This window comes from Aphis gossypii, chromosome 2 (assembly GCF_020184175.1).
Source record: "Aphis gossypii isolate Hap1 chromosome 2, ASM2018417v2, whole genome shotgun sequence".
NCBI lineage: Eukaryota > Metazoa > Arthropoda > Insecta > Hemiptera > Aphididae > Aphis > Aphis gossypii.
This window is the reverse complement of record NC_065531.1, coordinates 27,107,318-27,131,786: the sequence shown is the minus strand read 5'-3', so window position 1 is coordinate 27,131,786 and position 24,469 is coordinate 27,107,318. Positions and strand designations below refer to the sequence as shown.

Here is a 24,469-nt window from a genome sequence, read left to right as displayed (position 1 = left end):
AACTTTTGGATATTTGCATAAATGCGACATAACCAAGAGTGCTGTGCTGAATAATTTATAACCATGGGTTATTATGTGGACGGATGTACAAGCGAGCGTGCATGTGTTTATTTTGCGACCGCGTTGTAAGGGCGTTTTTAGCGCGTCTTGTGTAAACACAAATTATTAGTGTCAGCCGGGCGAATTGTGTACTAGAACGGGTGAAGAGACGGCTAATAGAGAAAAAAAACCAGAATAAATGCTAACTGTGGCTCTAAAGTGAATTATGAAATTATTGTTTTTGTAATTAAAAAATATGTGTGTAGCCACTAATTGACTTACAAATGGAAAAATTTATGTGAACTGCAATTATTAGCTCGTCTACAATTCTTAAGGGATTGCATCAGATGTTTTCGAGGTGTATACAGGAAAAAAAAAGGTTTTTCGTGGTAGACTTTAATACAAAAACTTTTTTTATATATAATAAAATTACAATCTAAGATCATAAATAAAACTTTGTATGTATTAGACTTAAGTGGCCCGAATTAATAATAAAAATAATTTATTATAATTTTTGCATGGAGTGAATGTTTATGACTCATATTATATACTTTTAAAATAAACGTGCAAACTTCTTGAAATAAAATGAAAAATATAATTAATTATAGTTAATGTACAATGTTATATTGTATGGAAATAACTTAATGTATTTCTTAGTATTTTAAATTATAGAATAATTGATTGACTATTCATTTTTACACAAATACATAAATATAAAAGATATGTTTTTAAAAAGCTTTTCGATATAATAATTGTATGATATAATACTCAAACATTTATTTTAAAATAGATAAATATTGAATTTAAAGTAATAATAATAATACATTATATAAATAATATAATATATATATTATTGGGTATAATGCAAACAATTTAATATGATATTTGAAAACTTAGTATAAGTTTATATTCATAATGTCACTTCTAATATTGTATGGATCCATACTTTTTTGTTTTTATTTAACTGATTAAACAACAGAATTGAATATAATTTATTCTCTGTTTCTATTTGAATACTATAATTTTTCATTTAACAACTTGTTGTTTCACTGATGTTAAACGTCTATAAAAAAATAAAAATAAAATATCACAAATGAATTACAATAAAAAAAAAATTATTAATTATAAATCAAAAGTTTTTACTTAAAATTAAAACAATAAAAAATAAAAAAAAATAAAAAAAAATGTAAATCTATTACTATAGTGTACTATGCAGTTTTTCGACAAATGGATAAATTTAAATTCATATTATTATGCCTTCTGTACTGCGCAATATAGTCTTATAGAAAATGTATGTAAGCATTTTATCTTTTGTAGGTACACCAGATGTCAATAAAAATGCTATATTGAGGAATGACTAATCAATTTATATTAATTTAAGATTGTGAGTGGTGCCAATGAATATGTATTGGTTTTACAATGATTTTTTTTTGTTTGTGTATGTGTTTATTATCACCTTTAGGTGCAATAAAAATACTGCATTTTGTAACGTTGTAATGATGATGGGTGGTTTTTTGAAAAAAATTAGATTTAGTTGGTACTTTAGTAAGAAGAGTACTTTTCAAAATAAATGGAAAAAAATTGTTATAACGATTTTGTTTTAAAGTAAAAAAAAAATTAATAATTTAATACGAAGTTCATAATAAATTGATCATGCCATAATTAAAAAAAATAATAAAAAATAAAGTAATCATTAAACATATACACACAGTCAAAAATTCAATATTTTACAAAACTCATAAAAATTACGAACATTTAAAAATATTTTGTACCTAATTAAAAATTCATAATTTTGAATTTTTACAAACATACAATTTTTAAGACATATAATAAATATTCCACATAAGTTTTTTAATATAAATTGGAAAAAAAGTTTATTTTATATTCAACGTTTATTGTTAATTTGTTAAATGTTTAAAATTCGAATTTTTAGAACTTTAGATATTATAACTATTCCATTTAGAATTTTTTAACTTTTTTTTTGTTTTAAAATTTAAAAATACAATTATTAATTTGTCATATTATTATAGTAATAAAATGTTAAAAAATATATTAATTAAGATCTCAAATTATATAGCTTATGTTAGATTAATCAAATAAAAAAAATGAATGGTAAATTAATTTACTTAGAAATTAGAAAACAACATGATTGTAATATAATATAGTGCAATGTGATTGTTTTTTAAATATTGTCTATGGTTTGTCTTAGTAATAAACTTAATAAAAATTGTATAAGAAACAGCTCATGTAAATTTTGCATGATGACTAGCATAAGATAAATGCAGTAAACTAAAACAAAACAGTTTTCTCAATGTATAAATACTAAAACCCATTTTCTAGTACAAAATTATAAGTCATAAAATTAATGAAGAGGACCGTAGTTTGGTAATTTAATAGTTTCCATTAATTACATAATCTAACATAGCTAACAATTTTAAATTTAGAATTTTTTAGTAATATAATATTCACAAATTAATATAAAACAATTGCCAATAGTTAATATAATATAGTTAAATTTTAAATATATATTTAAATAGACGTGTCGGCTAAAATATATAACCAAATAAAACTATAAATAATTTCACCTTTATATAATTATTTTCATCACCATTTTAAGTTATAACTAGTGTGTGCTTTAGGAAAATAAAAATACAAATTAAAAAAAAAAAAATTAAATTCTAATTGATGTAAAACGCGTGCCTAATCATTTTGACAGGACTAATTATGTAATATTTTATAATGGCAGTGCATTTTAAATATAATTTATGTATGAGCACTTATTCAAGTCGTAATGTGTTTTAAAACACAATGTATATATATATATATGATATAGCTTAAAAAGTATACAAAATGGTGTGTATCATTAAATTATTTTTAAAATCTTAAACATATCAACAAAAAAAAAAAAAAAAAATACTTTTAAATATTTAATTTAGTAAAGTATTTTTATTAATTTTTTTAAAACAGCTGAATATAAACATGTTGTTTAACGTCCAATATTATATCTATTTTTCACATCTAATTACTAATTATTTTTTCTGCATTGCTACAAAAAACTATCTTCGATCTTGCGTCTAGTTTTATTGATAATTTTATTGCCAAAAAACAGTAAAACCTGCTTCATAATGGTATAATCTTTATAAATATATTTTTATTTTAAACTAAAATGCATAGGTATTAGGATTACCTCACATTTTTTCAAAATAATAAATATAATTCTATATTATTATTTTAACTTAAAAATTGAAACTGAATTATCTTATCGGCATAATGTTAAAAATATTATTCATTTATTTTATTCATAATAATTCTACAACTGTTAATAATTATGATACAAGGTGCTATAAATAAAAAACAAAAACCAAACTATTTTCTAATAAATGTGAATTTTTTTTTTGTTTCGTTATATTCGGATGTTGATCGTTACGAGATAAATATTATTATCTAGCTTATTATCATCATCATAATTTGAAAACTATACATGTTAATCATCGTATAAGTATGTTCTTTATTGAAAGTTAAACCAGTGTAATAAGTAATAACTTTTCAAATAATTAGTAATTCAACTAATATACTTACATGCAAAATTTAAAACTATCATAATCTACCTTATATACCATATATATATCATATTGTATAGATACTAAAATATTTCCAAAAATTATTATTTATATAATATTTTTTAATACATAATCATAATTATAAAATAAATAAAAGTGTTGCAGTATTGAGAGTAGATTATTGTTATAAAAAGAAGGCATTAAAGTTAAAATATAATTCACATGTAATAGTCTATCCGCAAAAAATGCCATTTACTATGATATCAATATAACTTTTATTTAAAAATGATTAATAATTCAAGTAATATGATTTATTAACAATATAAAAACATACAACTAAACAGTTTTAATTAAAAAATTAAAATTTTTATGACGTGTCGCATTATTACAATCTTAAATGTTGCCAAATGTTTCGTTATTTATTGAAATATTATTTTATCGTATTTTTTTTAACGGTCAACTATAATAACGGTTAATTATTGATTATCTAAATTATTATTTTACTGTTACAAATTAATCAAAATATTTTTGAGTATAAAATTGTGTATTACATAATTATAATATATTATTCGAACAGAATATTATCAATTATAATTCAATTTAATACGTATTCTACGTAAATTATTTAATAATCTTAGAATATTAATAAAAAAATTCATTTTATTTTTATAAGTTATTATATAACTTTTTATTTTTTGATCAAAAAACTTATAATAATATTATGCATTATTTTATTGCACAAATAACTGATAATATAAAAAATATTATTAGCTACCTACAGCTAGTATAATTGTATAAATTAAGATAGCTTAACAATTAAACAACACACTAAAATAATATTATACAGTTCGATTATTAGTTATTAGAATAATTTATTTTGATAGCTGTACAAATAGTTAAAGGTATAAAATGCATAGGTTTAGTAAACTACCTTTGTATTAGCTAAACGAGTCTAATCTGCAAAAGTAATTTAAATAGAATAATCTATAAATACTATCATAACGTTAATACAATATACAATTTGGTAAGATTATTGATGATCTTTTATCATGGATTATAAATTTTTTATATACAAACTGTTGCACATTTTACAATCAATAATCCAGTAACAATATCAAAAGAGACGTTTAAAGCTCTACACGAGAAACTTGATTAGATTTAAATATTAAATAAATAAAAAAAAATCTATTTGCAATAATAAAAATCTTATTTTACTATTCTAACCTAACTTAAATTTGTACTTAATAGTTATCGTGACTTACTGGATCGTATGGCTGATCGTTGTGGAATGTGTTGATGTAATGAAGTGATAAATATTTAAGCTACTTGTTTTGTGAGTGTATAAAACAAAGACAGTATGAAATATCTTTTTGTGTACAGTTTTTATAAACACAGTAAACATAATTAAATACGTATGACTCACAATAAAAATGATGTTATATCAGGAAATAATGATATTTGCCGGCTATTAACTTTATTTACCTACGAATGTGGGAATAATCGTTATATCATAGTGAATAACGTTAATAACGGTATGAAACGGGAAATAATGTAAAAATGAACAAATAATAATATTGAATTATTTTAAAAAACCTACATACTTAATTTTTAAAATTATAAAATTTGAATTTCACATGCATAATATCTGGTCTTAAACAATAATTACCTGTGTATTTGGTCATGGACGTTAACGACCAGCAAATAACGTTAATTTTTATTCAAAATCATTTACTGTAACATATATATATATATACACATTTATATAATTCTATAAATTAGTATTGCATATGATTTATTTAATTTATAAATAAAAGAATAAATTTAATATAAATATATTGTATTCTTAATTATTAAAATTGTTTTAAAAATAAGATAGCAATTTCTAAGGTGGTTTTGTATTACGATTATGTTACTTAATTAAATATAATTTTTAATATTGAACATTTTTATTGGTATTCTATTTAACAATTTAATGTTAAATTGATTACAATTACTTGACCACAATTAGTTTAATTGGCTATAAAATTTAAATCATGGTCAATGTATTAACCTTATAAATCCCCTCAAAATGGTTCCGCTAAATATTATAGGTAGGTACTGGGAGTGGGAATTATCTATTTGGTGTAATTGTTTTCTCAAAAAGGCACAAAACATCTCTAACACTATTGGTTATTGAATATTGAAACCATTTGGACCATAAAATCGGATATATCGCAGAAACGCGAACATGGAAGAGTCTGGAAACGTTCACATTAACTTAACTGGGTAAAAAAAATACTACGCACGTAAAACCATCCCAAATTCGGATATCCGTATTATAAAGGAGGTTTAACGATACAACTTCAATGCAATAACAACGAAACCCAACATATTATATGTAAACTATATATATACCTATATGTATGAAATTAATAATAATTAAATATTTACAATGAACAATCAATGCTGAGTTTATATGACATATAACTCTCGAGACTAGTCAAAATATTACGCCTTTAACGCTATCGACCAACTCAAAAATATAAATATATGTTTTCATAGTTCACGTATTTCCCAAATATTATATTTTCTATAAATATATTATTATAAAAAAGAGGTTGAGTCGTACATGGTCTATACTATAGAGTTATGGATTATAGATATGTGATTATTCATTAAAGCTTCGAGATTCGTTGTAAAGTTTATATTCTTAAAAAAAAAAATCAACATTTAAAAAATGTATTCATCGTTTTTGAGGTTATTTTTAAATTTATTACACAGTATTAAAATAATTGTCTATTGCGAGAAATAATCCCGAAATCCACTCAGGTTAAGTTTTGTTCTAACATTATTATAGTTATTGTACTAATGTTAGAAAAAAACTATATAACTATTATAAACTAATAACTATGTACAAAACATCAACACTAATCAAAAGATTATTATACAATGTTATTTTTATTTATTTTTTTGTAGGAAGTTCAGAAATGCGTAATAAATATTATATTATAATAGTCATCAATCATCATACATTTTTTAACTATATTTTGTTTTTTGATAAATTTAAGGAATTCTAAGACCGACGGTGCTTAGTCGAAAAATTTCCGCTTGTACCCTCACAAATCTAGAACTTTGATATAAACTCGTGATATTAAATATCGTTATTGACAATATTGTTTCTTATTAAAACTTTAAAGATATTAAAATAAAGTACTTAATCACTGTTAAGTTTTTATTGTAAGTATAACAATTAAAACTTTTAAAAATATTTATACACTTTTCGTATTAAAATTCAAAAAAATTGAATACCTACTAAAATTGTTGACTAATTTATTGGTATAAAATAGCATACCTTAAAATTATTTCGGCTCATGTTTACACTATAAAATAGACAGGCCCGTGTTAGGGTAAAAGTATTCCTAGTACCTACCTAATCACTATTCACTAGTCAGTAATGTCAAATAATATATCATTCGGTATTAAATATTATCTATAATGGTTAAATATGTAATATTATCAATTATTGTGATCACATAGAATTGCATAAAACATGAGTTGGTAATTTAAATGTATACTATTATATTTAACATGCACAACATAAAGCAAATTATATATTACGAGTGTGGCCGTTAGGTTGTCAATATTTTAATTAAAAATAAACGAAAAAACACAATTTTATAACACGAGTTGTTTTCTTTATGTGTATATAATTGCAAGTGCCTCAAAATTTTAGGATTAAAAGCAAAATGTTGGATAATTTAAATTTCATTCTGTAAATGGCTGTACCTAAGTAGAATAGAAAATGAAAATGTTAGCTGAGTGGGTTCAGCAGTCGGACAAACGAGCAAACACGCGGTTGGGAAATGAAGAGATGAGAACTTTGGAGCTTCGCAGTGTCAGAGATTCTTTCTGTCTGCGTTTGTATTGAGGGGGTGGACGACTAGTGAGGTGGTGGTAGTGGTGGGACGTCGGTAACGGTGACTGTAGTAGTAGAAGAGAAAGTACCGCATTAACGTCGCATTTTCTACAGCCACCGTCTAGCGTATTCAGAACACATAGTGCAATATGGTGTGTTCTTGTACTCCCTTGCCACACCGCCCTAGTTCGTAGCCCCCACGCTAAATTAAACAACCCCTGTGTGTCTTTTTTCTTCTTTTACTTCTGCATTTCCCCCCTTTTCCCTCATCCCCAAACCATATGCCCGTTGCATAACGCATTTCCTTTTGCATCGAGTAGGCTTGAACATATATAATATATATATGTATGTGTATATATATAAACATACATAACTTGTGTCCAGACTTAACAACGTTAGGCCCGTTTGGAACGGTTTATCGCTCGCCAACAGCAAAGGAACACTTACGCGAGTGTAGCTAGTCGCCAAGTAAAGATAATGAATAAATAAAACAATATACAAAAAAATACGTATATGCGTGCTTTACATCTATTATGGTATTATTGCTCTATGTCGTGCATATTGTGATAAGTTAAAAGGAAAATATATAAATAAAACCGTATGAATGAGCTTGTTAGTAAATACTAGGGTGGTTATTTGGATGTTGAAAAACCTCCAGATACAATGCGAAGAAATTAATATAAACTATACTTATGGTTTTTGATTACAATATAATATGTTATCTAATTTATTGTTCTATTGGATATTATAAAATAAAAATTACGATAATTTTACTAAATAGTATAATAAGATGTTGATATTATATCTAAAATAAAATTATATAAAAATTTCTATCATAATAATTTAAGAAATACAAAACCCATTGCTAAAAATATATAATGCGTACCTTTATATTATACTAATAAAATAGGTTCATCAGGCACCATACAACGATATTCTAAATTATAAGTATTTAAATGTATTTATAATTTAAATTTTGAGTAAATTAACTTCCAGAACTATAATGAATGTTAATAGTGAATCATTTAGTGTTCAATTTTTAATCAAGTGCACTTAAAACATTACGCATTATTAGGATTACAATAAAAATATAACTTTGTGAAGTACTTTTAAAACTCGGGCTTATAGTTAACACACAAAAAACTAGGTAATATTTTTGTAAAACCAATAGATTTTTTAATTGTTTTTTATGCTTAGAGTCTAAATGTAATAAACGCAAAAACAAAATGTTTTTTTAAACTGTTCAACAATAAATAATAAAAATCCACGGAGATTGGTAGTTAATGATAAAAAGAGTTTGCATAAAAAAATACTGGTTAAATTATGCACTTATAATGTAACTAATTTACACAGCATCGTTTTACTGGCTTCACATTTAACGCAATAGTATATATTATATTATATATACATATATAAATATACACATTTGCCAAAAGCTAAATGTATTTTTAAAAGAGGTGGAACGCAGATCCTGCACCCTATTTTTTCACGCAAATGAGAACGTTCTCCTAAATGGGTTAGTCATTAGCGACGATTTGTGTACGTGAGCTTTAAATTTGTATTTGTATTTTTAAAAATTCGTGACATAAAGGTTTATACTATGAAGCATTTCTCTGTTAAACTACACAAATTGTGATGCTAGAACGTAAATTTAATTTCCATTGGCCACTGTCCAAACGATTAATTTTTATCACACATTAGACAAACCAAAAATTATGATCTCAGATGGTACACTGTATAGGGAAAATGAGGATTTATAGCTTTGTTCTTATTTTAAAGTCAACCCATTGTTTAGATGTTAACATAAATATATTTCTCAATTGAATAATTTTATTAACGATTTATTGTAGTTAAGTTTATATAGACCTTATAAAATACTAATGGTTTCTATGTTTATGGTAAATAGTATGTAAAATATAATTAAATGCTGTTTTTGTATCATTATTTTAAAATGTTAAGACAGTAAAATGGTTTTAAGCAATTTATCATAACAAATGTATTAAATGTATTTTAATATAGTTCCAAAATGAATACAAATTATAATCATATAAAATTATTGTGTGAAATGCAGATAATTTTGTATATAATTCTACCTTTTTTATTATTCAGAATTGTCTATTATACTTTGATAACTACATTTCAACAATGCAATTAAAATCGTTAAGATTGTTTTTGTTAATATTCATGTTTTTTGATTAGGTAGTCTAAGAACAGTTAATCATGTTCTATAAATCAGTTAAGCTTATTAAATTATAATTGACTTAAAAAAAATGATTCTATAGTAAAATTAGCACTTGGTTCATATTATCTGATCTTAAACACTGTTCTCTCTTACAGTATATTATTTTTATTGTTATTTTTTTATCTGAAATTATAGTAAAATTTAAAATAATATGTGGTATTAAATTCTTGCTACTAATGTCTGCATAGTTTATAATAATTATCACAGCTTCTTTGGAATCACGTCCACGTAGGCAATTTATTATTAAAATACTTATTTAAATACATTTTTAATGTCAAGTTAAGCTTTAACTTTTGTACTTTGTAGACGAACAAAGACAATTATATTCTTTATAAAATGATTTTAAATAATATTTAAAAATACTTTACAATGATTACTTTTATTTATTCCTATTTCCTATTATATCTTAAGATTTTTTGATAATTTTTAATATTTTTTTTCTGTATTTTCATATATCAGACTATATAAAATGAAAGTTGATGTATACTTACTATATTGTGGTAGTATAACAAACTTTTATAACTTGTATTTGTTTTTTCATTCCCGCGGGACATCCGTTACAGAAATAGTGTGAACATTCTGGAGAACATTGTTCTATGTTTACACTAGAAAAGCACCCTTAATAAGTAATAACAATGTAATTTAAAATAAACTAAGAGCCTGGTTTAAATAATATTAGAATTGAAACTTACATGACTATAATCTTGACTCTATTGATTACTATGAATACTACATAATACCTTATGTAGTATTTATATATTTTTTTCAAACTTTTATTATTGGTGAATTAGGATCATACAATTAGATTAGGTTAGGTTAGAGATTATTATTTATATATATAAATATGCATTTGATATTTATTTTTTTAAATCAAAGTATATTAAATTGTCTATAAAATTATTTGTAGTGTTATCTGCGTATAATAAATAACTTACAGACTTAATATAATGAAAGTTTATTTCTGAACTATTTTTTTTTTTGCATCAATTTCAGCCACATTTATATGTACCTATGTGATAGGGAGAGGAGAATTAAATACTCTATTTAGTGCTCCTAAACCCTACACTATTATTCACTGAAAACAAAAAAAAAAATGTCGTTGGTAACTATAAATATTATTACACGGTCACTTGTTTGACACGACCCGTCAATGTTCTTTGTAAAAATGTACGATGGATTTAAGGCCACGCAGAAAATATTCTGAACCGTTATCACAATTTATCTTTTAAAAATAAACAATTTAAAGAATGATCGAGAAACAGAGGTGTGAAAAAAAATATTAATAATAGAAAAAAGTTCCAGCCAAGAAGTCGTTAGTCAGTGGTAGTATAAGCGAGTTTTTTTGTGAATAAATCAATTACGGATAAAAGTTTTATAGTGTTTTCAACTTGTGGGTGTAAATCACACTGGATTACCGAATAGATGACCGATGTAAATCAGGATTTCCTACCCGTTTAAACCGGTCATAAAATTGGCCAAATGATATTTTAAAACGCTACCCGTATTTTAGGAGTTCTCGGCAAGTTTAAGCCAACCCGGGAAAAGTACCGGGATTGAAGTAGCCACAGGTCTATACAATGTCCAAAAGATTTTTTTTTTATCGTGTACATAAAATAGTGACGCTGACGCTAATGTATACATTATTATTTTAAAAATTCATATTTAATACATCGTTTTATGCGATGAATTCTTGTTAAAAATAATTAATTCATACGTGGATACGTATTAAAAAAAAAAAATCCTGACACGCAATTAAAAATATATATTATGTGAACAATTTATTATTAATATTTATTTTTTAATATGTTCTAAAGTTTTTCATTGAAGCAAATCTATTGAAACATATTATTATATATATTGTAGAATTATTATTGTATGGGTCATTGTATAATCTGAGTTTATACTCAAAACTAGAGCCAGGAAATCATTATAAATTAGTTTTGCTTAAAGTATCTTATTAAACAGGAAAGTCTCCAAAAATTATTACACCTTTTTAATTAGTTTTAGAATTTAGAAATAAACGTGTACATAATAATTACCTACTAACTCACTTTAAAATTCCTCACCAAAATATTGACGCTACCAGTACAAAAGCATAAATTATGTTTTTAATTAATTATTTTTTTCCATATGGGTACATATACAATATACATGCATATATTATACATTAAAATAGTTCATATTATTGGCAATATGAATTTACATATTATTGAATGTTATTGTAGTTTATATTTTAATGAAATTGAACTAATTTACGGTTGACATTTTCAGCTAGATACAGCTGTACATTTAATATAATTGTAGGTATTATATTGACGTCGATATGTGAGTTTTACTAATTAGTCGAGACGTTATAATCAATTATTTATACCTCGAGACCAAAACATGTTTTAGTTACAAATCACACAATTACGAGACAAGTATTAGGTGTACATAGGTCCAAGTGACTGGGTTAACAGTGAATGTATCTAACGAATGTTTTTTGCCACAACGTTATGGTCAATTATTGATTTGTATAGGCAGTTTAATGCAATAGAATCCTGTGGAGAATAGAAAATTTTCCCCATCTAATTTTCACTATTCTCTGAACGATAGGTATTATTTTCCTTCTTCTTCTATTTTAATCAAAACTTTTTTTTACTCACTTTTTCGGTTAACAATTTATTTATGAAAACTATTTATTTTTTTCGTCTTAAGTATATTTTTTTAAATTCTTAGTGTAATGATATTTTTATTTCTTAAACAAAATGCTAAGTTTTGAAGTGTATTTTTTTTTTACAAAATCAACCCATGATTTTCGGGTGTTGTACCTACTTCTACATGTTTTACACTTATAGTTGAAGTGTTTTCACTGTCAGTATAATGGTCTTTTATTAATGGAATTTATTTTCTTACGTAAACAAACAATGATCTAGTGAAGTATATATTACTTAAATTTGAGTATTTAACAATTAAATAATTTAAATAAAAATACAGGCTTAAATCATATTCTCAGTAAATTATATTTATAATTATAACAATATACATAATTCCTCTTATTCGAAAAGTAGCACCTTTTCATGATCAAGTTTTCGGCCCTTTCCGAGTGAACGCACAATGACCTGATGGACAGAGGTCTTCAACCAACATAAACGAAACCAGTCCACCGATCAGTATCGGCTGGACGCCTAGACGCCTTTGTTGTGTGTTTTTCCTGTGATTTTATTTTTCTGCGTGACCCACTAATCAGTTTTTTCTCTCGTGGACTCAAATGTCGGATACGGGCATTGTCGGGTTAATGGGAGGGAAAAGTGTGCAACCGCTTCGGGCAGCAATTTTTTAAAAGCGTCAAAATTGTTTGAATTGAAAACAAAAGTTTTGAAGGTTTCTTATATTATATTGTAATTTTTACTAAGAAATTATAAGTTGTTGAAAAGTTTCCAAACAAATAATAATGGTATTAATATTATAATATTTTACCGCCTACCGCAGTGTTGTTACTCCAATGACTGTTCAGCGTATTATTGGAAGACCTTAGGTTGTAGGCACTCGGATCGACACATTTTTTTCCGTCTGTATTATTTTCGAGTATGAATTGTACCTAACCTTTACAGTAGTATACACGCACTAATTATCATCTCAGGATTATTATATTTTATACTAATAAATTCAAATGATTTATTTGTACGCTGCCCATCAATTGTTGTTATTACAGTAAATCGTTTCGTAATCGTGTCAAGAGCAATTGATTAAAAATTGCACGGGATTGTAGCAATTCTTTTTAATCAATAAAAGTTAAAAGAGTATAACGTTAAGTAATGCTATGTTTTGTAAAATAACTGAGGAAAAAAATAAAAAACGAACTTATTATTTCTAAGACATCTAAAATTCAAAGTTTCTACAAAAAAGTAAAAACTAGCGTAAAATGATACATTTATAATTAAAACAAAACAAAAAAAAAATTATATAAATTATTACACGTAAATAATAAATATAATTAATTAATAAATTGTATTACCCAAACAATAATGAAAAATACAAAGTCGCGACTCATACATAATATTTATACTAAGCATTTTACAACTAGTTGTAAGAAAAATAATTTTTAATTCTCGAGACTGAGATTTTATTTTTAACATTTTTTTTTATTATTATTATTGCTTATTTTATGCAATAAGTGGATCAGGGATCAGCATTATTTGAAATATTTGAAGTATGCAATAACTTTTATTCTATCCATCTATATTCCATCTATCCAACGTTTTAGATTATTTTTTTTTTAACCAATTTCATAACAACTTTAACCGTTGTTGTTTTTAATATAATTAATTTTATTTATGATGGGGTACAAGGGTTGTATAAAGGGTGGAATTTTAAAATCATCTGCCCCCAGGCGGCATATTTGTTAACCTGGCACTGGAAACGACCAATTTCGTAATACGCCAATTCAAGTGCCAGTAACACCGTCGACCGTTGCAGTCCGCGCGCCTTGTGTGTTCGTTCGTCGTAAACTCGCTACGACTTGACCAAACATCCACGTGTTCCATGGTCTCGTGTACGGTTAATGTGCGATTATCGGCCGCCCTATTTACAGCATCAGTGAACTGTATCCTGCATTGCAAGGATTGCCGAGTATTCGATTGAAATTGGTGTTTCCATTCTTCCCCTTGTGAACCGTCGGGATTATCAACGGTAGTTTCTCTGCACCGCCGCTACCGCCAGTCCTAACATCGGCTGTCTCCATCGCCGCTGTCACCAGTTCTCAGCGCTTTAGTCTTTTATCATAAAATAATATAGCGATATCATACAGTCATACGGTATTTTTATTTTGTCGTACTCTTAGTTGTTACATTTTTTTTTCAAATTTAATTATTGTGTCCGAAGAGATGTCTTTGGCAGATTTATATAGGACGTACCTGGGTTACTATAACATTTTGTGCCCTATATTTTCCACTATTAATCACAGTAAATATCCATACCCGCTTTACTCGTTGCCCGAGTCGTCGTAGCCGACTGACTATTCTTTCGTATGAGGCCAACGGGCTTAAACAACTTTAGACGGTTGAATCAAACATAGACACGTGAACAGTTGAAAATTTAAATTGTAATAGTATTGAGTTGAGTATATTATTTTATTTATAAAATTCAGATAAAAAAAATGAAAATATGTCGAACGAACCAATACTAATAATAAAAATCAATTATACGAGGTGAACTTTATTTTTTGGTTTTGTAATGGCTGTTTTGTGGTTAAACTATACAGTCATTAAAAACAATTTATTATACAAGAGGGAAACATTTATTATTCAATATTATGTTTTATTTCATTTCTATAAAACCTATGTTATAGTTTACAAATGAATGAAAAAAAAAAAATGTTTCAATTTTAATAAACACATATCTAGTTAAAATATATATAATTTGCATTAGTCAATAGTTAGTTACATGAATTTTAAATTCACAAATGAAATCGAAGTATATTATAATATATATTAGGTAAAATATTTTAACTGATAATTATTAATTTAAATTTAATATTTAGAACAATTGTTTGAAAACTGAATTGATTTTAAGCCCTGTTTAGTGTAAGTATGTTTATTTTGTAATTTTCAAGTAAAAATATCTGTTAAATATTTTTTTTTTACAGATATGATATTAAATTAAAATGAAAAATTTAATTCTAATCATTATAAAAACTAGGACTGTTCAAAGCAGCTATTTGCTATGTTATTAAATAGAAGTTCTTCATAACGTTAAGTTAAATATTATTTTATTATAATATGAGCGGTATATCATAATAAAAACCATGTTAAGATAATACGTACAATAACAATGGATAAAACAATATCAATAATATAATATAACAAATATTTGGTTAAAATATACATGTTTCACAAACAAAATGTTTAACTTGAAATATGTCAAAAACTACCAATTATTTATTTAAGTACTTTTTTTTTATTATTTGAAAACTTATTGTTACCACTTTCAAAATGTATTTGTTTTTCAAGTCAAACTTTTGTTTGAAAAATTGTACAGTTTAAAATGGTGTATAGGTATACACTAATATGTATATTACATATGCAATAACTATCAAAACTTTCGATGAATATATATATTTTATTTATATATAATATGATTGAGAAAACTTAAGGTTGAAGTTGTACTTTTCACATTCAATAGCGAAGGCGTAAAAGAACAACAGAACTCATTAGCAAAATAAACGTGAATAACATTTAAAACTGGCATGACGTATCGTTATTCTATTGTATAATAGAACATATATTTCTCAAAAATAAATCTCTCAGTAGTACACGAAATCGAATTACTTAGTGAATTGTTTCCGGCATCAACCACCAACACACGCGCATGTGTATATATAATATATATACATTTAATATTTGCCATCTCCGGATTGATTGTATTTTTATTTACTTTAAATTACGTCGACCGGAATTCATGGGAAATGAAAGTCGGCAGGGACAGAAACATGGTAAAACCACGTTCGCGAAGAATCGTCAACGCCTTCGGGTGGTAACAGTAAAAAAATAAAAATAAAAATAAAAAATCCTAAAACGTTGACATTTCAAGGAGGAAAGTTATAAATTTACAAAACCACTGCGCACAGTGTACGCCGCTCGAATGCATTTCACGACGATATTTTTATCATTCCGACACAAATGATCCGAAAGTAACGTACCGCCGCTTTGACGGGCGTCGCAGTCGTGTCCCATAACGAGCGCGTTCTTCCACCCCCGACCATGGCTCAAGATCACCACCGATCTATGACTCGCATGCAATAGCTATAGGTACGGAATCCACCATAACAGCTACCATTTTGTCATACCGCAGAGTCGATAAATCTCGCGCCGCGGGGCATTGCGGGACAAATGTATTTTGCACACACCTTTTATTCCCCGTACCTACTCGTCTTTGCACTATCGACGCTGTATAGTGTATTATTCATATTATTTAGTAGTTTTTCAAATATCATACTACTGAATATACACGTTTTGTAAATAATGAATATTTAACTTTCACGGTCCAACATCGGGAAAAACAAGAATAGGTATATTATTTTATCATCTGTACAGCAATATTCCCGGTAAACGTATTATATGACATGTTTTTTTGTGAATATTATGTTTTTTTTTTCTAAATCATTTGAAGTTATTACAGCATAATGCAAAGAATTTGTTTACATAACGCGAGTGTCGTTTATTATTAGTGTTATTATTTTTAATCCTTTTGCATATATTTTTTTACTTAACACAGTATCGTTCTTCGATTTATTACGGAGTATTTACCTATCAATATTAATGTTTGAAAAATAACTAAATAAAATATTACATTAAAATTATTTTCTACCACCATATAGTATATAACTATTTAAAAAAAAATTACATTATTGTTATTATCATAACACACGGTAAAAATAATAACGATATAAATTTATGTTATTAATGATTGACGTGATTATTTGGATTTCATAGCAAAATACATTTTAACATCCATAAATGAAATTACAATACTGTTATCGGAACGATAAACAACGGTAGTACTATGCATATCGTGTCATGATTGTAGATGATCCATTGACATGGTTAAAATCAAAATCAAAATATGTTTGTGCAAAAGTTTTACGTAGGTATGTGGATCACTGCCAGGGTTGTGTGCAAGCTGTGCGCTACGTTGGCATTAGTGAAAAGCCAACTCCACTTCGTATCCCTAGGCAGTTTAACGCGCACAAAACAGACGACGTAATAATAATAATACCTAGTAATTATGTTACTGTAATCGCATTCCAAAACACTTTCTTCTCTATATGTTGTTACACTACCCTGTCGGAATACGCCAATTGCATGTTATTGTACTCGACTTAACGAATACGACTCGATTCCCACTGTAATTTTCCGACAGGAATTCACTCGCGATCAGTGGTTATGCGTTTAACCCAAATCAATACTTAAATAATTTCAGTTTTATATTTAATGAAAGAAAAACCATGTGCAGTATACATTTATTACGGAATAGAAATTTGAATCGTCATTAAAAACAACGAGTGCATACATGTAGTGCATTCTGACACATTAATGAATAATGACTATAATATTTAACTGTAAAACATTAATACATTTTGTTTGGTTTGGTTTTATAAACAATTGTGGTTTGAATAATTTTAAATGACATGAATATCGTGAAAATATATATTATTTTGATATTATATAAATATTTGAATATACTAAAGTGTAAACAATGTTAATTTATATAATAATTATTAGTCGTAGCATTATACTTGATAAAATTGTGGTATCTTGTTTTACATAAAAGCAATATACGTATTATTATAATATTATCCCATAACATATTTCTGATTTGGTTATTTGATTTATTTTCAGCAAGGTCAGCTACGTTAATGTAACCGTACCCTCATATTAAACGTCAAGTTATCCATCAATTTTCACACAAAAAAAAAATTAAATTGCTTACACCCACATAAACGCTCAGCAGGTAAAATATGGGTTTGTTGTACCGTTTAGTGTCTAAAACATGGAAGTAGATCGAAAAATGTATTCTAATGTTTTATATATAATATATATTTTTTTTTAACTTTTTTCCATTATCACGGGATATATATATAATAATGGTAATAATATTAAAATCATACATTTATTATGCATATATAACATATATTATAATGCATGTGATATTTTCATATTATTCACGTTATTCTATTACAATAATATTATATTATGTTTTATATAAAAAAATCTTTCTATGCTGGGCTTATTGTTGTCACTGAAAATATATTTAACCGCTTAAACTATTTTTAGCTTTTTCGAAAATCGATTTTCAGACGTTGGACGATTACCCCGCAAAAGGAAATATAATATAATATTATAAACATAGTTATTTTTTTTTCCTTTACCAGTATCTAATCGTTGTCATCCTGAACAGGGTGATAATAATATGATATTGTATAAGCATGCATCGTGAATATATGTATACGTCGTATTTACCTGTATAGATATATTACGTCGATATATTTTGCTATAACCACAAAGTTCGTATGTTAACAGATGAACGAACACTTTTCGTTAGCAACAATGACTTATTGATACATTTTTCCTCCTTTTGGATATTTTTTAAAAGTCATTCAAAGCCGAAACCGTGCGTTATTGAAACCACATGTCTAAAGTAAAACGAATGATTATATTAAGATTTTTTTTTATTAAAATTGTTGAATACATTTCTCGCTAAATATTCAATGGAAACTATGTTTATGAAAAAATAAGGTGAAAATAATAGTTCAACCATCATACTATTGCTTAAGAGCTTTACAGCTGGAAATTCGAAATTGAAATTTATGAAATCGCAATGATTAATATTTATATTTTTTTAACAGTTCGGGTTTTTTTAAAAAACTACATAAGTATGTACATGTTATATTGTTGTGAAATACAGAATACAGTAGAAAAGAAATAATTTGTAAAAAAAAAAAAATAGTATTATAAGTAATTTATACCTTGTATTTTGAACATAAATATAACTTAAGATACTCTTATATATATATATATATATATGTATATATTATTTGATTCATTTTTTTTTTGTTTCGTTATAATCATATTTACTATAAAAACTATTAATTTATATGCAATATATGTATGTATTCTTAATACACAGCTGTAAAAAAATAAAAATGGTTAGTTTATTGTGGTCATTACATTTTAATGTATTTTAATAACTTTAACCTATAATGAGTTCTTATTGAAACAAGTATTTTAAATAATCAACTAAGTATAATAATTATAATTTTTAAAAAGTATACAATTTTTAAAGTTTTTTTAACCTAAAATCTACGAGTAAACATATATAGAAATTATAAGCATTTTAAATATCTGGATTTATAAACAATTGATAGACCTTTTTAAAAACGTTTAAGTACTTTTATTTTGTTCCCTATTTTTTAATATTGACTAAAGTATAAATTTATTATTTAACTTTTGATATGTTTTAATACTGGTTAATGTAAGTTTGCTTTTATCAAAAAGTTATAAAATTGTACTCTTCAAAGTACTAAAAATACCTAACCAGTAACCATTGTAAAACCACATTATTGTTATGATAACTATGTTACAAATAATTCCTATTTTTCCCTTATGTTAAAAAAATTAATAATAATAACAACTATAGACTTATTAACATAACGAGGATATAATATTATAATAACTAAATATATCCTTAGATATTTAAAATGAATTCTTGAAAACTGTGGTTCTATTAAAAGAGTAGCATAATAAAATTAATTATTAGACATTTTAGATAACATATCTTAAGATAATTTATATCTAACTATTGTTATTAAGTTAATATTGCATCACAATCTCAACACTATCATAAAATATACTATTTTTAAAACTTAAACATTATTTTAAAAATAAAATGTAAGCTGCTGATGATAAACAAAATTTGTAATAAGTTCTTAGATTTAGGTAACTAAAACAATATTACAGAAAGAATCATCCATTTAATTATTTCAGAAATTAAAAATATTGTGTGTTGATAATATGTATATATTTATTTGTAGACTGTTTATTCTATACCAAATAATATTGATTTTTTTTTTTAAGACACTTATTTAGTATTTTATGGAATGTATACTCTATACAATATTATTTCGTCATAACATTGTTACTAGTTACTGTTTCATTGTTGTTTTATACATTGTTTTAATATTAGGTTCTTTAAAATTCCTTTGTGTCTAGAATATTGTCACAAAAACAATATTATGACGTGTAATGACATGAAACGACCATGATGTTTTTTTGAATTAACGTTATCCTTATATTCTATGAACTTAAATATGTTTAAGTTTTTTGATCTGAGCGATGAATGTATTCGTTTTATAATTATGTTCACTATAAACTTTACGAATTTTTGTGCTTTTCGTTACATCTTTGAGTACAAATAATGCTTTATTAAATTTTTAAGGTAGTTTTTGATAGCTAACTAAACATTTCTAGCTATTTTCAAGTAATTTGGAAATTATAATATAGTTATAATAATTAGTGAGAAAACGGAAATATTTATTCAACAAATTTTTGTCAAAAACTAAATCTGTCCAATTAGTAGTTATTTAGTCATAACTTATAAGTTATAAATATTTAAATTTTGATACGTTGAGTAGTGGACCAACATTTTCCTGGGTACCCAAGTGACATTCAATTACACTTGTCTAAACTTAATATATTTATAATTAGGTAATAAATTCATTTACTTATAAAACTTAGTGTTTGAAAAATTATTTTTATATATTACAAATCCAAATGAAATATTGATCTTCAAAACATAAAATATTGAAACATTATAATGATAAAAATGTGTTGTTATAACATTAACAAATAAAAAAAAAAAACAATAAATATATTTTCGAAAAAATAAGTATTAACTTTAAGACTTAGGTATGTAAAATATAACAAATTAAATATAAAATAAAATACAGTATACAAAAGTACACAAAGTCATATATAATATTATAGTCGTATATACATTTAACAATACTTATAATTAAATATAAATCAGAAATTTAACAAATACATTATTAAATTAATTATTGAAGATGTATATTGTATATATTTGTTGAATCATCCTGTATATTATGTATGTAGTACATAGCCTAGGTAATAGATATGCCTTTAAAACTCTCTCTCTCTCTCTTTCTACCTAATGCCCAAACTTTTTATTGACTTTTTTTAAGCTTTACGAGTGAAGAAAAAAATGAAAATATGTTAAATTTGATTACCCTTGGGAAGAGTTCCGCACTACCATAAATAAATTGTACTACGAGCTTCTTACCCTGGGGCATCGAATATTTTTTCCCTATTCGTTTTCAAATAATGATGACGAAATACAGATTCTCAAAATCCTAAGGCTTTGTCACGGACGTAAGGCGTATTCATTGACTTTCATTGTTTTTCACTTATCAACATACCTGTAACTTGTGTTATTATTATCTTTTACAAGTAATATATAATAGTTATAATATAATACGTTTAGCTCATGATATTTACAATTTTTTTGATTTGTATACATCAAGGGCAATTTCTTAACGATTAATATCTATTATCCATGTCCATGGATTACACAATATCCTTTTAAAAATATTTTTATTTTTACTGTTCTCATTTTTAAGTTTTTTTACTTTTTTGATTAAAAACACTTTATTGATAGTTCCTAGATTCAAAATTAGGTTATTTTATTAATAATTTTTTTAGTATATTTAGTTATGCGATATACATAATACATAATCTATACCGAGTAATAAACAAATATTTTACTGGTATACAGTTTTTCTCTATAATAATATAATTAAATAATTGTTCTAAATTCGATTTTTATGTATAAAAATTCTAGAAAATTGTTATGCTTAGAAATATAAAAATGTATGTTTTCGTACAAAAAATAGTATAAAATATAAAGAATGTTTAAATAATAAATTTTAATTTTTAAAATAATTCACTAATTAATTATAAATTAACCTGAATTAAGACTTAATATTTATAACCATAATTTGAGTTAAATTATTTTAAATGTTGATTAGTTAATGCAAAGTACTAAATAAATCCAATGGAAGGATATCGTAATATGATGTGTTTTAATATTTCAAATTTAAATAAACTAATTACAAAAAATATGTGGGAATGGATGAAATATATGGTTTATTGTACACTACTAATAAAAACTTAATTTGCGACATTTTGTACAGCTGTCAAAAAAAGTAAATACATAAAATTATTGATAGTATTCTATTATCAACATTAATTAAAATTTACAAAATATTGTATAGCTTATTGTATACTATGTAGATTTTTTTAGATTATTTTATTAATATGAGCATAATTAATTTAAAATGTATAAATAAAGTCATTGGTTGTTCTAATTTATTTCAACTCATTAATATTTATTATTTATGAATAAAAGCAATCTCACTACGTTTTATTTTACAAAATTGCTGTGTAATCGAGTTTTGTAGTGCTCAATACTTGAAAAAAAATATAGAACCAGGGCAAAATTTTACATATAGCAGTAAAAATTGTTATAATTATTATTAATCAATGATTTTTTTTTTTTTTTAAACTTTAAATTTATATATAATATATATATAGGAACTTGATTATTATTTTAGATTCTGGCAGAGCAATGAAAGTATTTGTTTTACAATGGTGTGTATTTTTTTAGTTTAATTTTATACCTGAAGATACTTCTCGCAACAGTTAAAATATTTCTATTCTCAATCATGGTGACGAGTTCTAAATTAAATCTGTTTTAAAATTGAGAGAAGAGTGATCAAAATTAAATAGTTTTAGTAATTTTCAAAATAATCAACGAAAAAGAAATAATAATAAAAGAACTGTAATTTTTATAAAAAATCACTTTTTGACAAAATTAATGTTTTTTTTTTTTTTAATTTTTATTCAAAAAGGAATAATATATATTGACTTGAAATTTTAACCAAATATTTATATGCATTATATTAATTTTACAAGCTTATTTGAAAATCTTATAATGTATCTTTGCTCTTTTTGTGCATCTTTTTATACTGTGTATGGATATTAACTTATATGTAAATACCTACACAAATATATAATATATTATGGTGTATTAATTTTAATAGCAATGTTTTAGTCAATAATAAGTTCAATTTAAGTATTACTTATTAAAACACAAATTAATTATTAAATATTTTTAAAACAAATAGTATCCATTACTCAAAATAATTTTCTTTGTATAATAATCAATCATTGAATTCAAATTTATCTCTTCTATTGATGTGACCTATTCAATGACAAGTTACACTTGAAATCTATAACATAGAACAGTGACTTTCTCAATGTTAATTTTTTTTTATATATATAATTTATTTATAAATATAATGCAAAATGAGCTATGGATATTGATGAAAAAAAAAAGAATAACACGATATCGATATAAAAAATAAATATAACGATATTATTAGTTATTACACTATAGTATTATACTTATATTACAAAAAATATATTTTATTTAGGTACTTACGAACTATTTGTATAACATTACTTTAAAATCAAAACTTACGCACTAATGAAATAGAACGTATGATATTAATTAGATAAAACAATTTTAATTAGGTGAATACATTATTCATATAACATAGGTATTATTTAAATATAATGCATATATATATAATTATAAATTCGTTCAACTGTAGATACAAGTAATTACTAAACATTATTATTACATTATTTAACTTTCATATAGGATTTAAAAGTATTAAATAAAACTTTTCCAATACCTGTGATTTATATAGCACAAATTTAAAAAATATTGTATGGTAAAATGCATTTGGAGAAAAAAAGATATGGTATCGACGGGGATGATTGCGTTTTCATTTCACGCGCAACAAGCAGATATTGCGATCGTTTCCTTAGCAATATTGCAGAGAATTTTTGTTTATTCGTACGATTATGTTATTTGTTCAGTTGCATGCAGAATAATTTAACGGGAATACCATCTAAGGAAAAGTAAAGTTATGTTAAAAATAAATAAACTGCAATTCCTATCCTCCGTAGCAGTGTTATTTGATTTGATGTCAGTTTTATTTTTATTTTTCTTATTAAAATTGAATTATTATTTGACTGTATTTGAAGAATACAAATAGATCGGTTACCATAAAAATCCGAAAAAAAATATAAGTGCTAAGAAGTATATATT

General features: G+C 24.9%; 2 protein-coding genes across 5 annotated transcripts in view; both read left to right on the top strand.

The window, feature by feature from the left end:
* Positions 1–24,469, top strand: part of LOC114131900 (branched-chain-amino-acid aminotransferase, cytosolic) — a 484,947-nt gene that overhangs the window by 220,763 nt on the left and 239,715 nt on the right. The window lies entirely within an intron of this gene.
* The window catches only part of LOC114131908 (leucine-rich repeat-containing protein 24), a 137,506-nt gene that overhangs the window by 26,165 nt on the left and 86,872 nt on the right, over positions 1–24,469 (top strand). For 2 of the 4 annotated variants that reach the window (XM_050201300.1, XM_027997246.2), the window contains exon 2: positions 18,115–18,226. The exons of the other annotated variants lie outside the window; for them this stretch is intronic. The gene's annotated coding sequence lies outside the window, so the exon portion shown is untranslated. The remainder of the gene's footprint in view (positions 1–18,114; positions 18,227–24,469) is intronic. 4 annotated transcript variants of the gene reach the window in all.